Source organism: Sus scrofa, chromosome 1, assembly GCF_054392235.1.
Source record: "Sus scrofa isolate SSC_HxYL_T2T_F1_AM1 chromosome 1, Sscrofa_HxYL_maternal_Yorkshire_Landrace_v2.0, whole genome shotgun sequence".
Lineage (NCBI taxonomy): Eukaryota > Metazoa > Chordata > Mammalia > Artiodactyla > Suidae > Sus > Sus scrofa.
This window is the reverse complement of record NC_139383.1, coordinates 10,514,047-10,541,010: the sequence shown is the minus strand read 5'-3', so window position 1 is coordinate 10,541,010 and position 26,964 is coordinate 10,514,047. Positions and strand designations below refer to the sequence as shown.

General features: G+C 38.5%; 1 long non-coding RNA gene and 1 other non-coding gene across 8 annotated transcripts in view; one reads left to right on the top strand and one right to left on the bottom strand.

Moving 5' to 3' along the window:
- The window catches only part of LOC102161179 (uncharacterized), a 708,589-nt gene that overhangs the window by 497,406 nt on the left and 184,219 nt on the right, over window positions 1-26,964 (bottom strand). The gene's annotated exons all lie outside the window — the stretch shown is intronic.
- MIR9857 (microRNA mir-9857) lies at window positions 26,872-26,941 on the top strand. Its single transcript, NR_128553.1, has one exon. It is a non-coding gene; the product is annotated as a microRNA mir-9857 (primary transcript).

Sequence of the window (26,964 nt, the reverse complement as noted above, 5' to 3'; positions counted from 1 at the left end):
TCCTACTCCAGGGGTGACATGTTCCAAGGCTGTCCTCTTTCATCAGACCTGGTCAACAATTGTTTGAAATATCTGACACCAACCATATTAGATGATTCTCATGAAGGTGTAAACCTACATGGCAGCCTAATAAACAACTTAAGTTTCATGGCTGACATTGATTTATACATCTTCTAAAGAGATGGTGCATGAAATGATCAGAACAGTCAATAATGCAAGCAAAATGTATGGGCTTGAGATAAGAGAGCAGAAAACAAAATCAATGCCTTCCAGCTATTAACAGCATGCAGCAGAGTTCATAATAGATGGCATTAAACTTGAACAAGTTGCATCATTCAAATACCTCAGAGAAACTGTCACTCCAATGGTAATTGCAAGAATAGCATTCTCATAAGTGAGTATATATATATATATGGCTTTAACTTGGTCACTGAAGGCATTTTACCAACTAAAAACTACTTAGATGAGTTGTTGGGGAGTGCATAATTATTGCAAAAAATTTTAAAGGAGGTCACTAAGTATCATTAGGTGCATCAAATTTAGATAATGAAGAAAGTCAATATATTGCTATAAACCTTCACACACAAAATAGATGCACAAAGGGCAAAGCAATCAGCTGCAAATGGATGATTTTTTTTTTCCTTTAAAGGAATGAAATCGAGTGGAATTAAATATTGCTATCTTGTAATCAACACAGTCATTTTTAAGCCCCACAGGTCAGATGAGTTTCTGTTTCAGAAACATGAAAAAAGTCTAGCAAAGTATTTGGTATAGCTGAGTGGTTGAGCACATTGGCTTGGAGATCAGATCGACCTGTGTTTGATTCACACCTTTACCACTTAGTAGCTTTTTCATTTAACCTCGCTGGGCCTCTGTTTATTCATCTGTAAAATGAGATTAATTATAAGTGCCTTGCAGTGTTGTTGTGTGAATGTAATAACAGATGTTGGAGGAGTCCTTGAATACACTGCTTCTATCTTTATTTTCAGTATATGTATGAATTTGTTCCTAAACCGAATTTCTTAGAGACTGGTAAATTAACATAAGCATTTCAAAACAAAGTCAGGCCTTCGTAATCTCTATTTATTATGAAAATTATAATATTCAAATCCGTAGCTGCTAACGTGATGAAGCAAATGGTCAAACTGCTCTCCAGCAACTTAAACACATTCTGGATGATGATGCAGTACGAGCAATGCTCGAGTGCAGGTTTATTCTCCTCTTCATCATTCTTTATACATTATCCAGGTAAAGAAGGATTCAGATAATCCTGGCTCACATTTTCCATTTAACCTTGAAATGATTTCAAGTATCAGAGGATCTTTTCAAATTCCAGGTCAGCCACTCACAGCCTTGCATCTCAAGAGCACATTCTATTATCCACCAGTACTGCTGCAACTTCAAACATGACAGGACCATTTGGAATTTCTACTGCTTTTTTTTTTTTTTTTTCTTTTTTTTCCCTTCAGGCAGCAGGCAGTAGAGGAGAGTGACATGGCACCTCTCTAATGGCAAATGGTGATTCCTCATCCCACATTTGTATAATGATCACCTTTTTTTTCTTCATTTGTGTCATGAACAACCGTTGCACTATGTAAACATTTTGTTGAAACACTGTATGAAAAATGATCCTATGTTAGGAATGCAAATGACTGTGTCCCAGAGTATCAGGGCTGAAATATCGGCTCTAGGTTGGAAAGTGCCCAGGACTCTGGCCCTGGGCCGTTACTCACTAATGGAAATAGAAACACCCTTTGCCTCTCCACTAGCTGGAAAGGTGATTCTGGACCAATCAGAGGCTGAAAAGCACAGTTGCTACTGGGCCAGTGTCCTCAACACAGAAACCTCCTGTTCAAGCACATATCTCTCCACTGAGCTCCACGAAGAGTCACTGGTGGGTTTTGTCACCTGATTTTGTGCTTTGTTTGGTGAAGCCCAGCACAAGAAGCTGTATGAAGATCAAGTACACAAGCTGTACTTGAGAGTAAATTATTGGCCACCCCTCCACTAGAACAAGCCTCCGTAAAGATGCCAATTCTCCATGCCTGTTTTCTGAGCACCCACTGTAACAACTGTAACAACAAACCTGCCCTAAACACTTCGTGATTGGGAGATACAGTACTCAAGTTGGGAAACTGGCTGTCAACAAAATGCCCCCAAATAATAGCTCCACTAAAAACAGAAAACTGAATCGCTGGTTTGCTCATTTGAGTTAAATCTTTAAATCAACCTAGTGGCTTAAAAACAAAACAAAACAAAACAAAAAAAAAAAACACAGAGGGAAGCAGATGTATAGAAATAATTCCAAAACTTTCTCTAAAACATAATCATATCTCAGAGGATAAAAATGATACAAGCAGAACTATTAGCATTTGGGGACAGAAAGAACAGTGCCGCCCACAGGGCAGTTTTCAGATCCTCTCTGCTCTAATCACACCAAGTAATTGCCCCCAAAAACTTTTCAATACCATTGAGAAAGCAAGGATAACAAATAGCCAATGACAGAACAACATGAGGGAATAGTTTTTCTGTGTTAAACTGGATGATATAAACTTAAATTCTAGGAGTTCCCATCGTGGCTCAGCAGAAGCAAATCTGACTAGCATCCATGAGGACAAAAGTTTGATCCCTGGCCTCCCTCAGGGTGTTAAGGATCTGGCATTGCCATGAGCTGTGGGGTAGGTCCTAGACAAGGCTCAGATCCCACATGGCTGTCGCTGTGATACAGGCCGGCGGCTACAGCTCTGATTGGACCCCTAGCCTGGGAACCTCCATATGCTGTGGGTGTGGCCCTAAAAAGGCAAAAAAATAAAAATAAAAACTTAAATTCTGTAGAAGTTCAGAGAAAGGAGAACTTGGTGGCACCAAAGCAGCAGGGCCCACCTAACCAGGCAGTCACTGATGGGGCCAGTCTGCTTAGTTCTGTGTCTTAAGGCCGTCATTGTGCATCTGACCATGTCACTCTCCAACAGCAGGTACCCCCCGCCCCCCGACTCAAGACCCTCCATCTCAGAACAGTTCAGCCTTTCTCCTTGTAGCCGGAGCTGTTCCTGATCACAGACTCTTGGTCCCCTCACTCCCCTCTTCTGTGACCATCTCCCCATGACTGTATCTGTAAAGCCTTTGTATGTAGTGAACACTGAGGAAAAAAAGCAATTCACATACTGCTTGTAATAGTAGAAACTGGTTTGTCCTCTTTTGTACAAGCTGCTTAACCCATTCTTTATCCTTCCAGAAATTCTTCTAATAAAATTCCAATAATTTCACTTAAAGAAGTGATCATGAACGTTGATAAGGCTGCAAGGATATTCATTGTTTATAACAGCAAAGATTTGAAAATATCCTGTGTCCAATAATAAGGTATGCATGTAATGGAATGGAATGCAGCCATCGAATTCAGTGTAGTAAATGAATACTTATAAGCATGGAATATGTTTACCATATATTAAGTGGGAAAACAGAGAACACTACATAGTGGACACGATATGATCCTGATATATATGTGTATATATATGTGCATACACACACATATTATACTATTATTTATATACATAAACCCTATGATTTTGATATGTATATAACAGTAGTTTCTATGCATTAAAAATCTCCATCACTGAGGGAAGTCCATTCAGGATTTCACTTGATTGCTTTGGTGTTTTTCTGATTGTTCACTGATAGATAAAGCAACCCAAAGATGTTTATATGGACTATTCCTGCAAAACAAACATTTTCCTTTCCACGTGAATATACCCACAAGTGAGTTTATGGAATAATTTAGTAAATACCTACATATCTCCCAGCAAGCTGACACACCTCTATTTTTGAGCAACTTTGCTTTTAGCACTGGGGTGAGAGAGATGAACAAAAGTAGGTCAGAATGCTGAAAGCTATATGGATTTACCCTCCAGTAATGAGAGGTTCCTTTCTGACCCTCTTAAACTCAGTTTTTAACTGCCCAGACTATCTCTAAAAAAACACTCTTTCTCCCAGCCTCTGCACCAGTAATAGTAACATATAATGCAGCACAAAGAACCGTGATTTTTCCCTATTCAGGGAGCTGTTATCATCTGCTGCGGCAAGCTGGCTGCAGAGCCTGGGCCCAAGCCCGCACACCACTCACCTCCTGATTTACTTAAATCTTTTTGCTTCTATCAACCACAGGGAATGGGGACACTTACAGGTAACAACTGACAATTTGAACAGAAAATATAGAGAAAAGCTGTGTAAAGCAAGTGGCTCAGATTATAGCTGTTGACTTCTAATATTATTTGATAGATGAGGCCGCTACAATTATCTACTGCTCATGGGTTCCATTACTGGAACAAGAAGCACACAAAATAAGGGCAATTTCCCAAACAATATATAGGACCACTTAACTTTGTCAAGAGCCATTTCTGCAAGTGAAGTCCTCCTTGTAAAAGACACGAAGATAATGTGCTGGCAACTTGACATAAGCATTTACTTCATCCCACATTAACTGCCTTTTGTTATTTCTGCCATGCTCTAGTTAAGGCCAAATTGGATATTATTTTTAACTAAACGTTTGTTTTAAAATGCAGTCATGGAATCTACCATTTTCTCCTAAAATTAAGAAAAAAAAAAAAAGAGCTTTAAGAAAAATTTAAAAACCCCTCAATGGGCAAAAGAATGAACACAGTTTCCACCTTAATTTTGTCATGAATCTTCCTTGCAACTAGCTACCTCAAAACTATTAGAACAGTTTCCATTCTTGAAAAAAATCATTCTATGGTTTAACCTTATGTTACTACTTAAAGATCAAAAAGAAACCCTGTCTCTAGAGGAAAAAGAAAGCAATACATTTTTGAAAGACAAAAAAAAAAGTGTCTGAGCTGTGAACTGAGTTATTGCATCCATGTTAACTATTCATTCACTTTGCATTTTGAATTTGAATTGAGTCACTGGGTGGAATGAGTGTTGGAAATGTTAGAATTACATGGGGAACTACACACACACACCCACCTCTGCCCTGGAGAATGGAAAGAGGAAGGAGAAACCTAAGGAAGAGAAGAAAATATTTAAATCAGAAAACACATAACTCCTGGCGGGGATCTTGAGGACCAGCCACAGTACTGGGGGGGAGGGGGGGCAGCCAAGAGCTCACCTAGACTCTTACCTTTGTCTCCCAGAGTCCACAGGTGTGAACTTAAACATTGCCTTATTTCCTAAATTAAAATCCCCCTGATATTTTTCTCTCTTTATTCCTATTGGCTTGGATGCATTTCCAAAGCAAAATGCGGAGAAGTCTAAAAGGAATATGGGATATCAGACTCTTGCTTCCCTTCCCTTTTCTTTTTTATCCCACTTTTCAATGGAAAAGCAGGAGACCAGGCCTGAATATTGGCAGGGCTGTGTCCCCCGCTTGACTACATGCTACAGATGAATTCTCCCAGGAACTTATCCAAGAAATGCCCAAGTCCCTTAAAATCTGGGTCATGTGAGCATCAGTACATGGAGCTGGTCAGAAAGAACGCTCCTCTTCAATAATCCTCAGGAGAGATGGTTAAGTCTGTACAGTTTAATTATAACATTCAAGATTTTTTTTTTTTATTATTCTTTCTCAGCCCCTGAAGTCTTTTAAGTCTCTTTTAAAAGGGCCTCTACACAAAAGGTAACTTCATCCAGGAGAGAAAGAAACTCACACTTGGCCATACCACTTCCACTTGGGCATTGATTAGATGTCTTTTTTTTTTTTTTTAACAAATTCAAAAAGAAAGGGGACACGATTTAAAACTAAAATAGAACCAGGCACATTGTACAAAGGATTATTTCAAGTAATTCTCCTTGAAACTATAACAAAGGAATGTTTCCTGGGGATTAAATGGACTGTCAGGTAATCAGAAAAGTTCTTTTAGGTTTTCCTCAGGAAGAAAAAGAGCACTTTGGATGGATTTTGTTCCTGGCATTTTGTGACACTTTACAGCTTATTCCCTGGTGTCACACCGATTTATTTTATTATTCATGAGCTCCGTGAAGGAAGGAATGATCTTAGAGGTCCCCAGCTGGACCCCACTAATAGATCCTTTTCCTATCCTCCATCTACTGTTACTTTAATATGGATAAGATTGTTTTATTAATGAGAGCAAATGGGTTTCCTGAATATCAGCCTCTCCTTTGGTCACTCTGGAACCTGATATACTTGATGAATTGATTTTCAACTTTTTGAACACCCACACTATTTTTGACACTGTAACTTTTAAAAAATTAGGACATATGTAAACAAAAGCTGTACCTCTAGGAAGTTACATTCTAATGAAACAAGACTGACCTCCATTACGAATTGATGATGCTACAGTCAGCTATCAATTATTCATGTCAAGATTATCCATGACACACTTTGGAGCGCATCCACTGTGGATTTCTAAATCCCAGGCTTTCCTCCATCTCAACCGTACAGACTTTGAGGACTCGATGTCGAACACCTCGCCACGCTATAGATTTAGCTTCAGGGGAAAGCAAGGCAACTTTTCTGTATCTCTCCGTCTTCATTCAGGGAGCGGTCACGGAGGACTTTGAATAAGTAGTGCGCTAGGTGCTACGGGAAGAGGTGAATTAAATGTGTGTAAGGTATACCAGATGCTCAGGGATTGGAGGGATAACTGCTAGTGGAAAGGAGGAGGAAAGGGTTCCAATGGGACAATGGCACTTAAATTGAGTATTGAAAATTGAGAGGGTGTGGATGGGAACAGGGGTGGATGGGCAGGAGAAGACAGTCTACAGAGAAGAAGCACAGGCATAGATAGCACTGGGAAATGGATTCTCACGTATGCAGTGTGCCCGTGGGGTCAGCAGGTGGGAGGACAGTCATGAGTTACTAACAAGAGAAAGAGCCGAAGAGATATCCCTCCCCTACTCGGTACACGGCTTAGGTGACAAAACACTGAGCCACCGTCACTAAGATTGGGAAAGCTGGAGGGAACATTTTCAGGGGAAAGATAATGAGTTCAGTTCGGGACATTTTTCTTGCTAGTGCTCAGAGCCAGGAATACGTTATGATTCCTAATATCAACTCTTGGGCTCCACTGGGGACTGCTATTGGGCTAAGAGTCAACTAACGCAGGCAGATTACTGTCACACACACCTCCAGACGTAACACGGGTCTCCCAGAATATGTCTGGTTTCTTTAGCCTAACTGTAGAAGCCTAGACTAATTCAGATGGGGGAGATGGAGATTCAAAAATCAAGGATTGGGGGATTCCTGTCATGGCACAGCAGAAACGAATCCGACTAGGAACCACGAGGTTGCAGGTTCAATCCCTGGCCTCGCTCAGTGGGTTAAGGATCTGGCATTGCCATGAGCTGTGGTGTAGGTCGCAGGTGCAGCTCGGATCCAACATGGCTATGGCTGTGGTGTAGGCCCACAGCTATAGCTCCGATTGGACCCTTAACCTGGGAACCTCCACATGCTGGCAATGTGGCCCTAATAAGCAAAACAAAACAAAACAAAAAATCAAGGATTGGTTATTTATATTGTCCAATCTCAATTTTTTTTTTTTTCAACTGAGAAGAGCACTAATTCTTCTGCTTTACTTTGAATATGTAAACACTACCTAGGCCCTGCTGGAGATAAGTTCTCAGGTCCAAAAAAAAAATAGCATCACTACTAACATTAAAGTTGGACCACAGTGACCACAGAGGGAAATGGTACTAAAAGGTCTAGGAAATGTCACTAAAAAGATAACATATTTATTCATATGTTCACTCATTCACTCAATAAATATATGTTGAAATACATATATTCATTCAACAAATACATGTTGAAATACATATATTCATTCATCTCCCAGTGAATGAGGGAGATCATTAAGATCCCACATGGAGCTGACATTCGAGGGGAGACATATACCAGATGTCAGTATTTGGTCTATGAAGAAAATACCATGCAACAAGATGCCTGGGGGTGACATGGGTTTAGGGCAGTGGTCAGGGAAGGTGCCACTGGGTATAAGACATTGGACTCAGAGCTAAAAACCAAGAAAAAAATATTCAAACCATGATCAGAGGGAAAACATTCCAGAAAGAAGGAGCACAGAGGAACTAAGACTGGAACTGGCCTGGTGTGTTCAAGAAACAGGAAAACTCCCAGGATGGCTGCAACCAGGAGAGTAAAGGGGAGAGCGAATTGGGCTGGTGGGCAAGCAGATCGTGGTGAGACCTGCTGAGAGCTTCAGCCACATTGGGATCAAACCCCCGTTCCAGCCCTTGTTAAAGGGTCTTCAGTCACGTGACTTAAGCTTACGGAAACTTTTTTCCGAATCTCTCAAAATAGTAGTAGTAATATTTTTATCAGTTGAGAAGAGTAAAGGAGGGAAACTATGCAAACTGCCTGGCATATAGGAAGAGCCCAATAAATGTTAGTTCCCACTCTTTCTCCTTTTCACTGGCAAAAAGGAAGCCAATGTGGATTGTGCAGGTTAAAAAAAAATGAGCCTTTTCTGGTCTAAATGTGTGAGATCTTCTTTCCTGCAGCTCCTGATTCCAGGAGCTGACCTTCAGAACACCCACTTCTAGGAACCCCAGGGGCCAGAGGTCAGGGTTGCCAAGATAGATCAGGTGATGTGATGGTGAAAAATGTTCCCAGGTGAGCCAGGAGACCTTCAAATTAATTTGCTTTGAAACCCTAGCATTTGTGAGCTGAGGTCTTGCAAGTTAAAAATAAAACAGTAGATAACTCTGCAAGATAAATCCTCTTTAAAATCAACAATTACTTTAAGGTCCTTGGAGAAAGGTACTTTAAAATGCAGGTGATTCTCCTTGCTCTTCGCCTATTTGCTGCCTCCTGGAATTTGGGGCAGGGGGTGAGAAGAACAGGTTGGCATCAGGGAATATGGAATATTCCCGACTTGCCAACTTCCCTCCCTTCCCTTCCTTCCCTTGGTGGCAGAGTGAGTCGTTTCTGAGATCTTCCTTAAGACTTCTTTCCCCCTTGGTCACAGCCCCATTGTCCCTTCATCTTCTCTGCATCCCCAGACACTCTGGCCCTGACCCATGGTTCCCCCGCCCTCCCTCTAGTTTTGGCTTCTTCTCCCCAAATTAGATGCATTTCCTTTTCTCCATGACTAACACTGTGATTCCATCTCCTCTTGCCACACACAACAAACTCTCACTCAAGGGTCAGACACCAGAGTTATGTGTCCCGAGGCTCTCCTGCTGCCTATAATTTGGCTGGGTACCCAGGCAAAAGAGGAGGGTGGAAAAAAGAATCACAACATACTCACTTTCACAATGAGTGGACCTGGTGAGATGCCTGCTGACTTTTCCAAAACACGGGCCAATAGGAATTGACCTATGTACAACCTTTGTCTGCGGTCTCATAAAAACCTGGACTTGCTTTAATATTTGCTCAATAAAAAGATACTTGTAGGGTTTAGGTATACAGAATTAACTATAGTGGGCTGAATGGCGCCCCTCTCAAAAAAATATGTCCATGTCCTAATCCCTGGAAATTGTGAATGTGACCTTATTTGGAAAAAAGGGTCTTTGATGATGTAATTTAGATGAGATTGTGAGATAAAGAGATCACCTGGCATTATCTGGGTGGACCCTAATTTTAGTGATAAAACGTAAGAGTGAGGCGGAGGGAGGAGGGGGGAGATTATACAGAGACAGAAGAGGCAGCAATATAACCATGGACACAGAGCCTGAAGTGACGCAACCACAAGCCAAGGAATGCGGGAGGCCACCAGAATTGAAACAAGGCACGGGGAGGGGGGGGGGGTTTGCTGTCAACACCTTGATTTTGGACTTCTGGCCTCCAGAACTGTGAAAGAGTACATTTCTGTTGTTTCAAGCCACTCAGTTTGTGGTCATTTGTTACGGCAGCTACAAGAGACTAACACACTGTATTTAGAGGAAGCATATACGATACTGTGATTTCTTTCAAATGAGAAATTTTATAAAATAACCCCCTCTACCCTTAGAGGACATCTACACCTGATCCTCAAAACCATGGACTGTAGCATCAAAATCAAGTGTCCACATTCCGGCAGAGGAAAAGCGGTGCAGAAAATCTACGGAAGAAATCATCATACAGTGCAATGGTTTTAAATCCCAGGCATCAGAAGACTCAGGCATCAGTCATTAAGGAGACCTGGAGAGTCCCTCATTAGTTGCTAACATAGGTTAACACTTTGGGGGGAGATCCTTCTAAAATGATACATAAATTTTCCTGCCAATTAGAGATTACATGAAATATAATTAAACTTCCTTTTTTGTGTCTTTTTAGGACCACACCCACAGCATACAGAAGTTCCCAGGCTAGGGGCGAATGGGAGGTGCAGCCACAGCCACAGCAATGCGGGATGTGAGCCACGTCTGTACCTACAGCACTGCTCACTGCAACACTGGATACTTAACCCTGAGCAAGGCCAAGGATCGAACCTGCGTGCTTGTGGATACTAGTCAGATTCGTCACCACTGAGCCAAGATAGGGACTCCCATAATTAAACTTATTTTAATGAGAGAAGAAAAAATTGAGTAAATTTAAAATAAATACCCATTACCATGGTATGCTGTGGATATGACTATACACAGGCATAGATTTTCCTATGGTAAGTACTCCTTTCCTCTCCATTGTCTCACTGCCCCCCGCCCCCAGGTTTCTAAACTGTATTAACTGATTGACACAGAAAGCTTTGACGGTTTTTGAACTACAGCACAACTCTCTCTCTTCTCCATTACACACACACACACACACACACACACACACACACACACACACTCCCTTCATTCTTCCTATGGTCAGTTGCTAGGATTCCAGAAAACCAGTGAGGAAGAAGGGAACGTAGAGTGATGCAGCATGCATGGTAGGCAAGGTCTCAACTGTCAAGTTGCCCAGACACGGGCAGATGCAAAAAGAGGTTTGGTAGCACATTCTGGTAATCACTGCTTCTGTCTGCTAGGTTGTTCTGCTACATCTAAACAAAGGAGTAAAGTAGGGGAGAAAAGCCCCCTTGGGCAGAGCAGGGGTTGTGGTGAGAAGTCTGCTGTCCACCAAACATCAGACAGAGATGCACAGCTCTGAAAAGAGGATTCAGATATCACTCATGATCCAGCACCCTTCAGGCTCCTGTCTCTGGACAAAAGCAGGATCTGGGCACCACTGGAAGATGAATAAAGAGAAGAAAACATCCACACCCAAGACACTCAGTGGGAGAGTAATGCTTTGAAAAGGATCTACTAGAGACCTGTAAAACTTGAGAAAATCCTTCTTGCACTAACGGAGTACAAATAAAACAGGCATTGTGTATAATGAAAAATAATGCCAACAAGAGGAATTTTAATAGCTTAGAACATAAAAAATAACTGGAACAAAAGCTTATAGCGATAAGAGGAGAAAGGCTACTGAACAACTTCTCTCGAAGGGGGAGACAAGCAGGAGAGGACCCTTCACCTTTGACTACGACACTTACAGAAACAGGCCAGGTAACGCTTCTGAAAACTTCAGTGGAAACAGCAAACACTAGTAGAACTATAAGCAGAATCTGTGTGCTTCCCACAGTATTTGCTATGATGTCAGGCTCATTGCTAAGCATGAACTAGAAAGAAATGAACCTTCCAAAACTTTTTAAGAGATGAAGACATAGTTTATATTAAAATATAAAAATCAAAGAAAGCAGCCAAGGAAGCCCAAATTACAGAAAATCAAAAACATTGCATGCAACAATAAATTTAAAAGAACTCTTTAATAAGCTGAGAACTGGCAGGTTAAGAAAGATGAAGAGAAAGAAAAAAGAGAGGAAGGAAGAAGAAAAAGGAAGGAAGGAAGGAAGGAAGGAAGGAAGGAAGGAAGGAAGGAAGGAAAAGAGGTAACATCAAGCAAAATGTCCTCCAAAAAAAGTAAAAAAATAGGGAAAGAAGTATCAGGCAAAGTAAAAAATAACAAGAGAAAAAGCAGGACCCTGATATTAAAATATCATGTGAAAGAATTCAAGGGAATAAAAAATGAGAGTAAGTACTTTTGGAAGACAATTCCATTGCCAATAACTGATCTTAAGTAAAGTATTACAGATACATTCGAAGAGAGAGCTCCAGCAACGGTCTCTGGCATCCCTTCATAATACGGGAAAAACTGAAAATAACCTATGGGACTAACAAGTAAGTAAAATATAGTGTAACACAAAACAAGATACTATATAGCTATAAAAATGTCTTACCAGCATATTTGGTGACTTGAGAAAATGCTCATGATCTACCTTGCAGTCAGTTAAAAACAGGTTATTCATCAGCCTATATCATATGTTTGATTTTCTTTTCCAAAACACTCTCGTCATAAACACCAAAAAAGGTAATTAAATTACATGCATCCTTTGATACTTCTTTCCTTTGTCTTTTTCCTGCTCTGTTTGTTCCCTGTACTTAGGTCAGCAAATAATTTTAAGTTGGCCTATGTCGAAATATTGATAATCTAAATGTCTTTACTTGTTGAGTTAATAAAATATGTATAATATAAAAGAGTGAAAATAATTTTTTGCCTCTTTTTTCGCCACTGCTCTCCTCCGGTCAGTCTCATCAAAGAAGCCTCCGGCTACCAAACTGCTCAAGAGATAAATTTTGGAAGTCAGCCTGGATCCTTTTCTCTCCCTGATCCCCCATCTCCAAGCCTTACTGCTTCTTCCTCCACAATGGCGGGCCTCTGTGCTCTCCTTGCAGCATCACTGCCACCATCCTGTGCCCCTCGCCTCCCTCACCTCCATCTCCTGCCTGGCCTGTCCCCAAGGCCTCTGCATTACAACTCACTCACCCTCCCTCACTTCCAACTCTGCATCTGCTCTGCAACCAGGAAACCAGGTCATGTCCCTCCCTCTCCCCTCCAAGACCCCTCCAGGGCTTTCTTGCAGCACTGGGGACAAACGCCACCAGGCCCCACCTATCGGTGTGTTCTACCCTCCCACCTTCCTGTGCCATTCTGCCCGTCACTCCCTGGATTACAGTCACCTGGCCCTCCTCCTCCCCCTCCCCCAGCTCTCCGCTGTCATATATGTGTCTTGGGACTTAATTTATGTTCTGTTCCTCTCCACACCCAAAGCCACTCATACTTCTCACTGAATGTCACCTCTGATTGGAGACAATCCTTGACTTTACAGTCTAACTAAACTTTACAGTCTCCTGGCAATTATACCCCCTAAAACCACCTTCTTATTCATCCTCAAAGCATTTATCACACTTTTTAATTATTGATCTATTTGATTATTGGAGGAATATTTGTTTCCCCCTCTAGACTATGAGTTTGGACAAGGCCTTGCCTTTTTTTATTATCCATGTGCAGTACTTAGCACCTAAAAATAACAGCAATAAAATTTATATAGCACTTCTATGTATTAAGCGGGTTTTAAGTACATGATACCCATTAAGTCATTTAATCCTCACAATAACTCTATGATATAAATGCTATTCTTCTTCTCATCTTCAAGTGAGGAAACTGAGGCATCGAGAATTAGAAATTTGTCCAAAACCTTACTGATAATGAACAGTTGGGCCTGTTTTTGAAGCCAGGCCATCTGACTTCAGATTCTAAGCTCCTTATCTTTACATCATGTTGTTCCTCGTGGTACATACTCAAGACGATTGGTTCAACAAACCCTCCCACCCTAAGAAACCACTGTTAGGCCAGTTTTCTTTCTTTTTTTCTTTTTCAGTCACATACGAAGCATATAGAAATTTCTGGGCCAGGGATGGAATCCAAGCCAGAACAATGACCTATGCCACAGCTGCTGCAATGCAGGATCATTAACCCACTGCACCACAGCAGGAACTCCAAGTCTTCCTTCCATGTGTATACATAGGTATATAGTATTGTTTTTCAAAACTGGGGTCACATTCTATGTACATCTTTGACTTCTGCCATTTTTAATTATACTACATGAGGATTAGAATTTTTTAAATGGCATATTATTCCATTGTACAAATGTATCTGAAGTTATTTAATCATTTTCCTAATTATTGAGTATTTGGAGGGCATATTAATTAGTTCAGTCTGGAAGTTGGAGATCAGAGTACCAGCATCATCTGCTTCTGGTGAGATCCCTTTTCTGGGTGGCAGATGGCCATTTTCTCATTGTGTCCTCAGACAGCAGAGAAAGCGAGAGTTCCCTGAATCTCTTTCATAACGGCACTAATCTCATTCATGAGAGCTCCATCCAATAAAAATTTTAACACATGAATTTTAGGAGGACACAAACATTCAGTCCATAACAGAGGGTTTTTTACAATTTATTGTTATTTTAAAATGGTTCTATAATGACATTCTTGAACATAAATATTGTGCAATGCCCCATGATAAGTTCCATGAAATAATTCAAAAGATATGAGCTTCAAGGATTTTGAGATATACTGAGTCACGGTCACACCTAAAGGTTAAAGCAGACCCATCTCCCCAAAGTTATGCCAAATGAGGCTATTTATTCACCTAAAACAACACAAAGGGCATGAGTGTCCCCCAAAATATCTGAAGGTAGAAAGTGTTTTATAGCATATGTAGAGTATCTCCAAGCTTAGGTCCTGATTTGGATAATATTAAAATTGATTTACATTCCTTGATTAACTGTTTGAGGGAAATGAGAACATCAAAGTTTACATAGATATTAAAGAACTCGCTCTGCCCCAGGACTTCAATAGAATCTATGCTGCTGATAGTTATAAACCCTACCTTAGACGAAGGATTATTAATTTAGATTTAAACTGAATTTATAATGTTAAATTATATTCCAAAATATGATGTTACTACTTCCTTTTCCTTGTAAAAATACCCAGCAAAATATACATTTTTACCACCAGCTGCTAGTTCAGTACTATATCCAAAATTAAAACATTAAAAAAAAAAGAAATACCAGAATAGAGATCCAAACAGAAAAACAAGCTCTATATGTAGGCTAAACCACAGCAATAACATGAAGAGGGAGGTGTGATTAGACTACATTGAGAGGTCTGCTTGCTTGTTTTTCTCCTGTATTTCCATGCTTCTGCAAACATGTGGAATGTTCCTTAATTACAGTTAAGAAACTGCAACTTTTTATTGCATTGCATTTCCAGTGGGCTGCAGTGAAATCTTGGAGCCGACATGACAGATAGCTCACCTCACCATTGGATTATGACACCAGAGTAAGTTTTGAGAAAGACACTTAAATCCAACATATCCCCCCAAAAAAGGACACAGTAAACCCAAAAACAGAGCAGACTGGAACATATAATTATCAAGAAAGGAAAAAAGAATTAACCCAGAAAAGTTAAGAACTCAATGACTTGTAAACATAAAAGAAAAAATAAAAATGGAAACCCATAAAAATCGCCATACCTATTATAAAACACAACGTCTATGTAATAAAAGGTAGCTGCATACATGAAACTTTGTTGGGAATTTTCAAGCACTAGACTGTAAACACAAATCCATTGATATGATGAAGATACATTTATAATACACATGGATCCCATTTATACATACCATAGAGGGTTTATAAACAACAAATATCTTGATATTGAGATATCACCTGAATTTCTAGAAGTAGTGAAATATTTTATTTTAAATATGCACACAAGCAAGGGGAGCTCCCCCATCACTTTTTAAATTTTACCACATTCTCTCCTTCAACTGCTCTCTTCAAATGGCATCAACTTGCAACTCTGGGTTCTACAGATGGAAGATGCTAGGGTAGCACTGGCACTTTACACCAGGTCAAGATCACCCAGACTAGAAGAAAGATCTTTCTTGGTAGGAAAAAAGAATGATGCTCAAAAACTGTTAGGTTAAGCATGATGAAAAAGTTGAACCCCTTTTTAAGTCTATATATAAAATCATCTTTTTATATAGATTTTTCCAAGCAGAAATTTGGAAAACTCTAGGGATGGAAGCCTTGAGATAACGTCTTTGGAAGCAAACATTCTATGAATCACTATGGAGAAAGTAAATCCCTTTTAACTTAGTCATCAGGCAAAATGTCCTAAGCAGAAGCACAAAGAAGGGAGAGGAACAAGCACAGGAAAAGCCATGATCTCCCTCAGCTGCTATTGTAGAGCCTCCATCGCTGACCTTATATTGAAAAGGGAGCAGCAAATCAAGCCCGAGAAGAACCGACTGGAGAAGGAATACAGCAGATCTCCCTTAACTTCTGTGTGATGAGGGAAGCAAAGAAATAAGGGCTGTCACTTTGGCTCTAATAAAACCTGAGTAAAGTATCTTTAATGCTGTCCTGCTGAAACTGCAGAGCATGCGACATTCTAGAAAAGCTGACACAATAATCGCTTTATGATGTCTAGAAATTCTGCACATTAATAAAAGTTAAAAAATCAAAGTTTAGGAGTTCCCGTTGTGGCGCAGTGGTTAGCGAAGCCGACTAGGAACGATGAAGTTGCGGGTTTGGTCCCTGCCCTTGCTCAGTGGGTTAACAATCCGGCGTTGCTGTGAGCTGTGGTGTAGGTTGCAGACACAGCTTGGCTTGGATCCCGCGCTGCTGTGGCTCTGGCGGAGGCCAGTGGCTACAGCTCCGATTAGACCCCTAGCCTGGGAACCTCCATATGCCGCGGGAGCAGCCCAAGAAATAGCAAGAAGACAAAAAAAAAAAAAAAAAAAAAAAAAAATCAAAGTTTAGGGAGTTCCCATTCTGGCGCAGCAGAAACGAATCTAACTAGTATCCATGAGGACTGGGGTTCAATCCCTGGCCGCAGTCAGTGGATTAAGGATCTGGCGTTGCTGTGAGCTGTGGTGTAGGTCACAGAGGTGGCTCAGATCCTGGGTTGCTGTGGCTGTGGTGTAGGCGGGCAGCTGTAGCTCTGATTTGACTCTTAGCCTGGGAACTTTCATAGTTGCAGGTGTGGCCCTAAAAAGCAAAAAAATAAAAATAAAAATAAATTCAGAGTTTAACTTTGACTAAGTCAACAGCAATTAATAATACATAAGATGGGTGAGTAGTCATGCTTATGTACTTATATGGAAACGGTCATAGAGCTAGATGTGGGCTTTCAAATTACATGGTTTAGTAGTTTGATTATTTTAGCTACGAGAATACTTTCTTCAGTAGAAACCTTTTGCAGAAGAGCATGAGAGGACACTCATGGAAAAGAAAAGGACAACAATCCAGGGAAGAATGGCAAGCCCAGCACTCATCCACATGACACCAACCAGTGGAACAAGCCACACATAGAACTCCATAGAACATAGCTTGAAAACCATTCATCTAATCCAGCATTTTCTCTTTGCAATGGAACAGAGAGACAGGAGAGAGAGAGAGAGATTCAGTGACTGCCCAGAGTCATGCAGGTTGAATCAGAATTAGAAGTCAGTGCTTCTAAATGTGTCTTAATGTTTTCCCTACATAACACAACTCTGCCCACAAAGGGACTTCTTCAGATCTTGTTTTGGCTCCTATTTTCTCTTATTATAAATATATAAATGTATTCAATCCATGTGTGTGCAGTGTTTTAAATATTTTTAATTAGAAGTTTTGGGGAAAAATTATGGATATACATGACCAATTCTTTGAACTGCACACATTCCTGGGACAGTCTATCTCAGCATGTCTTGGAGATAACATGTTAATCTGTGTCATGGTGTCACAGACATGACGCTGAAGAAAAAAACTGTGGACACTTGTTTACTTTGCAAGTCCAACCTATTCCAGTATTCAAAAGTGTCAACTTAGTTACTGGAGAGGATGGTGAAGGCAACAAAATGGTATCTTCAAGATGCTGAGGGAAAAGTAACTGATGACCAAGAAATTGATACTCATCCAAATTATCATTTTAATAAAGATAAAATAAGGTACTTCAAGGCATATAAACACTAAAGGAATGTACCAACCAAGGACCCTGTTTGTCTGTTTGTTTTTTAAAGGAATGCAGCAAGTAAACATAGAAGATATGGAATTTGAGACAAATATAGAACTTTTTTAAAAAGGTAATAATCCCATTAAATATTGACTATAAAAAATAGCAAGTAATAACTCTAAACTACAATAACAGTCAACAACAATTATTAAGAACATGTGTTAACACCCTTATTGTCACTGGGAGAAGGAAATATTGAATAACTGCAGACTTATTTTATTTTTTTAAAGGCTGGTTAAGTACTTTTAAGATTAAAAGTAACCTCTAAACACTAAAAATGCACTTTGCAATTTTCAAATCATCTGAAGAAAATTAAATATTAAAAAATGCATTAATACAACAAAAATCAGGGAAGGGAGAGGATAGACAAAGGAAAAAGACAGTGAACAGTAAAAACAAAATAAGATGGTGAAAATAAGTTCAGATATATAAGCAATCATAATAATTATATGTGGATTAAGCTCATCAGTTAAAGAGGTTATCATATTGGTTTTTCAGTCCAGTCCTTTGCTACTTGCAGGAGACATATCTAGAATAAAACCACACAAAAGAATGAAAATGAAGGGCTAGAAAAGACATGGCATTCAAATACAATATGAAACACAGTTGATACAGCAATATTAACATAATGCAACTACAGATCTATAGTCCAAAAAGCGTTAATATAAGTAAACTAGGACCATGTATAAGAATAAAAGACACAATCCAACAAGAAGATATAAAACATGAAATCACTGTATTTATTATAACCTTAAAATATATAAAGCAGAAATTGGCACAATTAAATCAGGAAATTGATAAATTTATAATCATAGAGAGAAACTACTACTAGTTAGAATACAGAAGTTTGAAGGGGCAAAAATTAACCAGCTTAATCCAAGAGGTGTAATGAGAACCACACACTACAAAAAAGACTTTATCATCTTTTTATGAAGTCATGGAACATTTACAAATACTGGCATGATAACAGGACTTCAAAGAACTTAAATTATACACATCATCTCCTCTGACTGTGATATAATAAAATTAGCAATCAACATTGCAAAGTAGCAAATACATAGCAAAAGTATATATGTAGGTACCTAGAGAGATTCTTAAATAAAGCCTGAATGAATAAATTGCTACATATTAAAACATGTGAATGAAGTAAAATTACTATCTAGAAATGAATTTAAACCATTAAATTCATTTATTAAAGAGTAAAATTAAATATATGTTCAACTCAAGAATCTAGAAAAATAACTGAAAAGTAAATCTAAAGAAAATTAAAAAAATAAGATTATAATAGAGAAACAGAAAAAAGAGATAATAGAAGAGATAAATAAAACTCAAAGCTGATTCTTGGAAAAAACTAATAAATAGACAGATTTTTAGCCTTTCTGACCAAAAATAAAGGAAGGTAATAAAAAGGGGGACAAAAATAGATAGTAGGTGTGAAATACTGCAGGAGGATAGGAACATTATGTAATGAGTTTGAAAACTTAAATAGATACACTTTAGAAAAATACAAATTTCTCAATCTGACCTAGGAGGAAAATAGAAACAATGAATAAACAAATTATCATTGGAGAAATTGAATTGGTAATCAAAAGGTTCTAAATCAAAAGACACAAGAACTAGGAGTTCCTGTTGTGGCTCAGCAGGTTACAAATCCAACTGGTATCCATGAGGATGGAGGTTCGATCCCTGGCTTTGCTCAGTGGGTTAAGGATCTAGCATTGCCATGAGCTGTGGTGTAGGTCACAGACACGGTGCAGATTCCATGTTACTATGGCTGTGGGTGTGGCTGGCAGCTGTAGCTCTGATCTGCCCCTAGCCTGGGAACTTCCATATGCCACAGGCATGGCCCTAAAAAAGCAAAAAAAAAAAAAAAAAAAAAAAAAAAAAAAAAAAAAAGACACTAGAACTAGAACATTTTGCAGGTGAATTTATTCCACCATTTAATAAAAAACAAAGTTTTACCATCCAGGCAAATTCCAAAAACAGAAAAGCAGAGCAAATTAAACAACTTATAAAGTTGGTAAAATCAAAATATCAGAAGTAGGTAAGTGAGTATGGAGGAAGAAAGTTATATATCAATTGCTTTAGCAAACATATATGGAAAGACAAAATAAAATATCAGCAAGTTGGAGTTCCTGTCGTGGCGCAGTGGTTAACGAATCCGACTAGGAACCATGAGGTTGCGGGTTTGGTCCCTGCCCTTGCTCAGTGGGTTAACAATCTGGCGTTGCCGTGAGCTGTGGTGTAGGTTGCAGACGCGGCTTGGATCCCTCGTTGCTGTGGCTCTGGTGTAGGCCGGTGGCTACAGCTCTGATTCAACCCCTAGCCTGGGAACCTCCATATGCCGCGGGAGCGGCCCAAGAAATAGCAACAACAACAACAACAAAAAGACAAAAGACCAAAACAAAAAACAAAAAAAAAAACCCAGCAAGTTAATTTCAGCAATGTATAAAATAATTATTAATAATTTTTAAACATTATGTGGAAGATTTAATTCTAAGAATTCAAAGATGGCTCAATATCAGATGATTCATTAATATATATCATTTGAAGAGATTTTATTTTATTTTTTTAATTAATTTTTTTTTTTTTTTTGGTCTTTTTGCTATTTCTTGGGCCGCTCCCACGGCATATGGGAGGTTCCCAGGCTAGGGGTCGAATCGGAGCTGTAGCTGCCCACCTACGCCAGAGCCACAGCAACGCTGGATCCGAGCCGCATCTGCGACCTACACCACAGCTCACGGCAACGCCGGATCATTGACCCACTGAGCAAGGGCAGGGACCGAACCCGCAACCTCATGGTTCCTAGTCGGATTCGTTAACCACTGTGCCACGACGGGAACTCCCTGAAGAGATTTTAAAAGAAAAATCACCAGCTTATTAGCTACAGACAAAGAAAAGTGACAAAGTGAAATCTTAATTGTTGATTAACATGCCTAGCGAACTAAAACTATGAGAATTGTCTTTCTAGCAAATGCTTTTTATGAGGAAGTTGTGTAAGAATCATATGACTAGTGACACTTTAGAAACATCTACATTAAAATCACAAATGATGTAAAAGTGGCTATCACCACTTCCATCAGTAAAGCAACAAGTGTACAAATTTTGAAAAAAAATACAAAATAATTATTATTTGCAGATAATAAGAATATCTACCCAGAAACTCCCAAGAATCTAAATTATTACAATCAAATGAGTTTTTAGAAAAGTTGCTGGACACAAAAATCACCATGCAAAAGAACTACTATTCCTTTACACTAGTAATATCCAATTTGAAATGTAAACACACACACACACACACTCTACTAAAAATATTAGCAAATATTTCTTAGGTATTCCCAGGAATAAACTTACCAAAACATGTGCAAGATCCCTATGCAGAAAATTACAAATATTCATTGAAGGATTAAAAGAAGGCCTGAAGGATTATGAGGTTACATACATTAATTATTTTGACTATTCCCAAATAAATCTATAAATTCAAAATGAAAATCAAAGTCTCAGGTAGGGTTTACCATAGAATACCACAGAAAACTCTACGTTTGTTTATATGGAAAACCAAAGGCCTAGAATAGGCAAGAGAGTTTTGAAGAATAACAAGGTTGGAGGACTTCAGGAACAATTACTATGCAGCTGATTACTATAACTTTATAATAATATCAAGAGACTGGAGTGTTTGTGTATGGACAGACAAGTGATTCTGTGGAAAGGAATAAAGAGTATACATAAACAAACACGCCTATGTGGAAACTAGATCTGTGACAGAAGCATTTGCACAAATCAGTGGGGAAAGGTTGAATTTGTCATTAAAAGATGCTAGGATAATTTATTACAAAGTGTCTTCAGGGTTGAGAATAACAAGAAGATACCCACCTCACACCATACATAAAGTTCAATTCAAAGTAACTACAAATCTAATATGGAAAGCAAAACCCTAAAAGTCTTAGAAGAAAAACATAACAGACATCTGTGGACTTTGGGTAGAGAAGAATTTCTTACACAAGATAAAATACAGAAAACTGGAAAAAAATTTAAATTGATAAATCAATTATATTTAAATTGGAACTTCCATTCAACAAAAACATGATGAAAATTAAAAGACACAGATTGAGAGAAAATATTTGCTTCATATAACTGAAAAATGATTAGAAACCAAAAAATATAAATAATATTTAAAAATCAATTACAGCAACAACAAAAAGACAACCTAACAGGATGCAAATGGGGAAGGAGCAAAGGATACAAATAGGTAATTCACATTAGGAAAACACCAAAAAGCCAATAAATATATATAATTATGTCAAACTCACTAGCAATCAGGGAGATAGAAATTAAGGATAATGAGATATCATTTCACACACTGCAGAATGGCAAACATTTTACAGTTTGACAAATAAATTCTAGTGAGGAAAGCCATGGAAAAACAGGGTTCTCATACTCTGCTGATGGGAATGCAAATTCTTATCAACCTTCACAGAGCAATTTGAAGATACTCACACCATGACTCAGTAATCCCACTCTTGTAAGCCATGTCCTAAAAAAGATATTCTCAAAATTTTTTTTTACCTCACGACCTCTTTACATTCTTAAAAATTATTCAGGACCCTAAAGAGCTTTTATTTATATGGGTCATATCTATAATTATTTACAGTATTAGAAAATATACATGATAACTTTTAAATATTTATTAATTTTAAAATAATACACCTATTAAGTGTAAAGATAACACTTCGATGAAAAATAACTATTTTCTAAAACCAACAAAAATTAGAAAGACTTTTGTAAATGTCTTTAATATCTGATTTAAAAATAGCTGGATTCTCAGATCTGTTTATGCATTCAATCTGATGAACTACGTTGTTTTGGTTGAAGTATACAAAGAAAATTTAGCCTTGTACTTGGAATAGATCATTCATCTATGCATAATTTTGTAACATGATGGATTGATCCTTTGGGAAATACTGGTACACTTAGCTATATAGATCTTCCAAATGTGGACACATGTCATAATACAGTATCAAAAAATAAATATTCTTTACTAACATTATCACTAATCAAATCAGAAAAAGTCTCTAAGTATTAGGAAATGTCAACCTCACAGTGGCAATTTTTCCCAAAATTCTAAATTTTACTTGAAAGCTCAAATTTTATCATTGGAAACAACACTTTCAGTTGTTTTCCTTAAAAAGATAGGCTTACTTTATTCATTTTTCAGTAAATGTCTGCCAGACACCTAGTAGTTTAGGTTAGTTTAGTTCAGTCAGCATTTATTATTCTTTCAAGTAAAAGGGATGTTCCATGAAAAAGTGGCTAATTCAGCTGGTAACTTAAACAATTGCAATGTGCAGCTGAAGGGCTGTAAGCACACTCCACACTGTGCAACTCAGAATTTTCAGATATGTATTCAAGAGTTTAGATTTAATTAAACTAATTGTTTTGTTAAACATTAAAACCATTTTATTAAGCATTTGGTGCTTCTCTAGGGACATTCTTAAGTGAAGTTTTTTTAATCTGTGAGTGCACAATGATAAAGAAGAAAATGACTGCTAGCACTATATGTACCATCTCTTTGTGGTTTTTTGTTTGTTTGTTTGTGGTTTTTTGTTTTTATTTTCTTTTTTGGCCACCCTTAGCATATGGAGTTCCTAGGCCAGGGATCAGATCCAATCTGTAGTTGCAACCTAAGCCGCAGCTGCAACAATGCCAGATCCTTAACCCACTGCATCAGGTCAGGGATTGAACCTGTGTACCAGGGCTCCCAAGATGCTGCCAATCCTGCTGCACCATAGCAGGAACTCCATATGTCATCCCTTTGATTCATGCTATGGCTGTAATGGTTTGAGTAATCATTGCTTTTCCCCATTAGTACAAATAGAAGCACAGTGAAAGGGGCAATTAACATCTATTATTCAGGGGGAGGGAGAGGGAGTGGGATGGATTGGGAGCTTGGGGTTAAGAGATGCAGACTATTGCCTTTGGAATGGATTGGCAATGAGATCCTGCTGTGTAGCACTGGGAACTATGTCTAGTCACATATGATGGAACCTGATAATGTAAGAAAAAAGAATGTATACATATATGTGTAACCAGGGTACAGTAGAAAATTGACAGAACACTGTAAACCAACTATAATGGAAAAAAAATAAAAATTATGTTAAAAAATAAAAAATAAATGAACTAAAAGAAGAAAGAAAGAAGGAAAGAGAGAGAGAGAGAGAGAGAGAGAGAGAAAGAAAGAAAGAAAGAAAGAAAGAAAGAAAGAAAGAAAGAAAGAAAGAAAGAAAGAAAGAAAGAGAAAGGAAGGAAGGAAGGAAGGAAGGAAACAGTGGAGTTCCTATTGTGGCTCAGCAGTTACTGAATCTGACTAGCATCCATGAGGACGCAAGTTCAATCCTTGGCCTTGCTCAGTGGGTTAGGGATTCGGCATCGGCCTCGCTGTGAGTTGGATGTAGGTCACAGATGCAGCTCGGATTGCTAGTTACTGTGGCTGTGGTGTAGGCTGGCAGCTACAGCTCTGATTCAACCCCTAGCCTGGGAACCTCCATATGCCATGAGTGTGGCCCTAAAAAGAAGAAAGAAAGAGAGACAGAGAGGGAGGGAGGAGAGAGGGAGTTAGAGAGGAAAAGAGGAAGGATGGAAGAAAGGAAGGAAGAAAGAAAGTTGTTTCAACCTTGAGGATCCCCTGGAAAAGGTACCGTGGATTCCCAGGGGTCCACACCCTAAGGAATCCCTGCCCTAGGAAAACTCTCATACACCAAGCAGGCATGATCAGTTCCACATTATTGCTATAACAAAAAATTGTAATCTATCCAAATGCCCATCAACAGGAGACTGGATTAAATTAAGTAGTGTACATTCATCCAATAGAACACTAGATCACATTTAATCCTGAAGGAACTAAAGCTATATCCATCAACATGAATAATTCTCAACAACATAATGCTGAACAAAAAAATTTTACAGAAGAATAAGTACAATATTATGCTGCTAATAAAACATTTAAAATTTTGAAAACAATATTATACTATGCTAAATACCATCATATATTTTATTATACCACAGTGAAAGTATAAAACCATGCATGGAAATGACAAATACTGAGTTGAGGACAATAGTTTAAGGAGAAAAAGAAAGAAGATCAAGGAGGGTTATAAGGGGGCTCAAATGCATCTTCCTGTTTTACATAGCTAAAAAATTAAGAAATGTGGTACCATGTTAAGACTTAATAAAGATGTGTGGTAGGTATATATACTCCTATTCATGTAGATTATATTTGAAATTTCTCATAATTTAAAAAACAATTTTTAAAAAACATCAATTCTAGGAGTTCCCGTTGTGGCTCAATGGTAATGAACCCGACTAGCATCCACGAGGATACAGACTCAATCCCTGGCCTCACTCAGTGGGATAAGGGTCCAGTGCTGTCCTGAGCTGTGGCATAGATCGCAGATGCAGCTTGGGTCCCACATGGCTGTGGCTGTGCCGAAGGCCGGCAGTTATAGCTCCAATTCCACCTCTAGTCTTGGATCTTCCACATGCCACAGGTGCAGCCCTAAAAAGCAAATGTATGTACTTTTTTTTCCTAGGTATATGATTTTTTGCATGGAGTATCCTCTCTGCCTTTAAAATCACCACTAATAAATATAAAATTTAATTAAATTGATGTTCCATAAATTTAGATGCAGAGAAGAATGAAAAGTTTAAAATGTACAAGTTCTATTGACAAAGGGCTATCTTTAGAGATTGACAGCAGACATTTCTCCACTTCATCAGAGACCTCCACAGCCAAGGAGAAATACTCTAGGACGAGTTCCATTCTTGATCCCAGCCCACAGCCTGCTTGATTATTTGTGAATTTCACTTATGATTAATTCACATTGATGATTTTTAAAAAAAGAGCAGCATTTTGCAGGCATGGGAGTGGGGAACTGCAAGGAGGGGGAAGTTTTCACATGTTGAGGTGGGCACCTAATGACAGTATGAAAACTGCTGTACCGTGTTTAAGCCCTGCAAACTTCCGCGAAAACATTAACAAGAATTAATTTCCTTTCACATTGTAATTTAAGTTCAGTGAACTTTCATCTTAAGTGTGAAGTCTTAACTCTCTAATTAAGAAACTTTTGCATATATTGATTTGCTACACATATTTTGAGGTTTTTGTTCTTAGATAGTATTATATCCTTCAAATATTATTAATGACTCCTTGATTAATCACAGAAAGAATAAGCAACCCGTAAGATTATCTTCCTTGTCATTCTATCTATCTCTTATTTCATTATTAATAGGACAGTTCCCAGAATGTGGGCAGAGAAACAGAAAGGAAATTAAACATAATTACAGGAATTTTATTAAGGAGTTTGACATGAGTAGAAATTGCAACTATTAGATATTTTAATTTTATGGTAACGTATCAATTTCATGTACTTATTCTCTGTTTTTATCCTATCCCAGTAATTAACTTATAGTCAATGCAGTAAGTATTCCATCATATTTACAAATGCTCTCCATATTATTTATTCCTCACAAATACCTCATACCAAAAATGGAATATTTAAGATGTGGATCAGATGGTGATGAGCTCTAAAATCTAGTTCAAACCATATCATCCCATCAGCATTTTCTTCCTGTTGGTTAAATTCTGGTCCCATCAGTATGCTTATCATCTGCAGCAACGCAGGAAGAAACAGGGTAAATGAGATTAAGAGGGAGTACTGCATTGGGCCTAATAGGAAGATGTATATTAAATAAGTAATTGTCAAGGTAACAGGATATTTAAAGTGACTTTTGCTGGACTCAAAGCTAAGGACAAAGATAAGTCACACACATACACATACACACACACACAAACACACAGAGAGCTGACACTGGACCAGATAAATCCTCAGAGTTCCCTAATAATCAGTCAACTTAGTTTAAAAAATAAATGGAATAAGACTAGTGAGAGTAGAAAATGGTGAGAAAGAAACTGATAATCCACATGGGTTCAAGAAAATACCATGACTCTTCCCTCCATAAGTAAGGGGAATCCAAAAGAATGTCTCATAGATGTTGGGACTGTGTTTGGCATCTCCATACCCTGGCTGGGCACCTGCTTATACATCAGGCTTGCCAATCTGCCCTTGCTGGGGT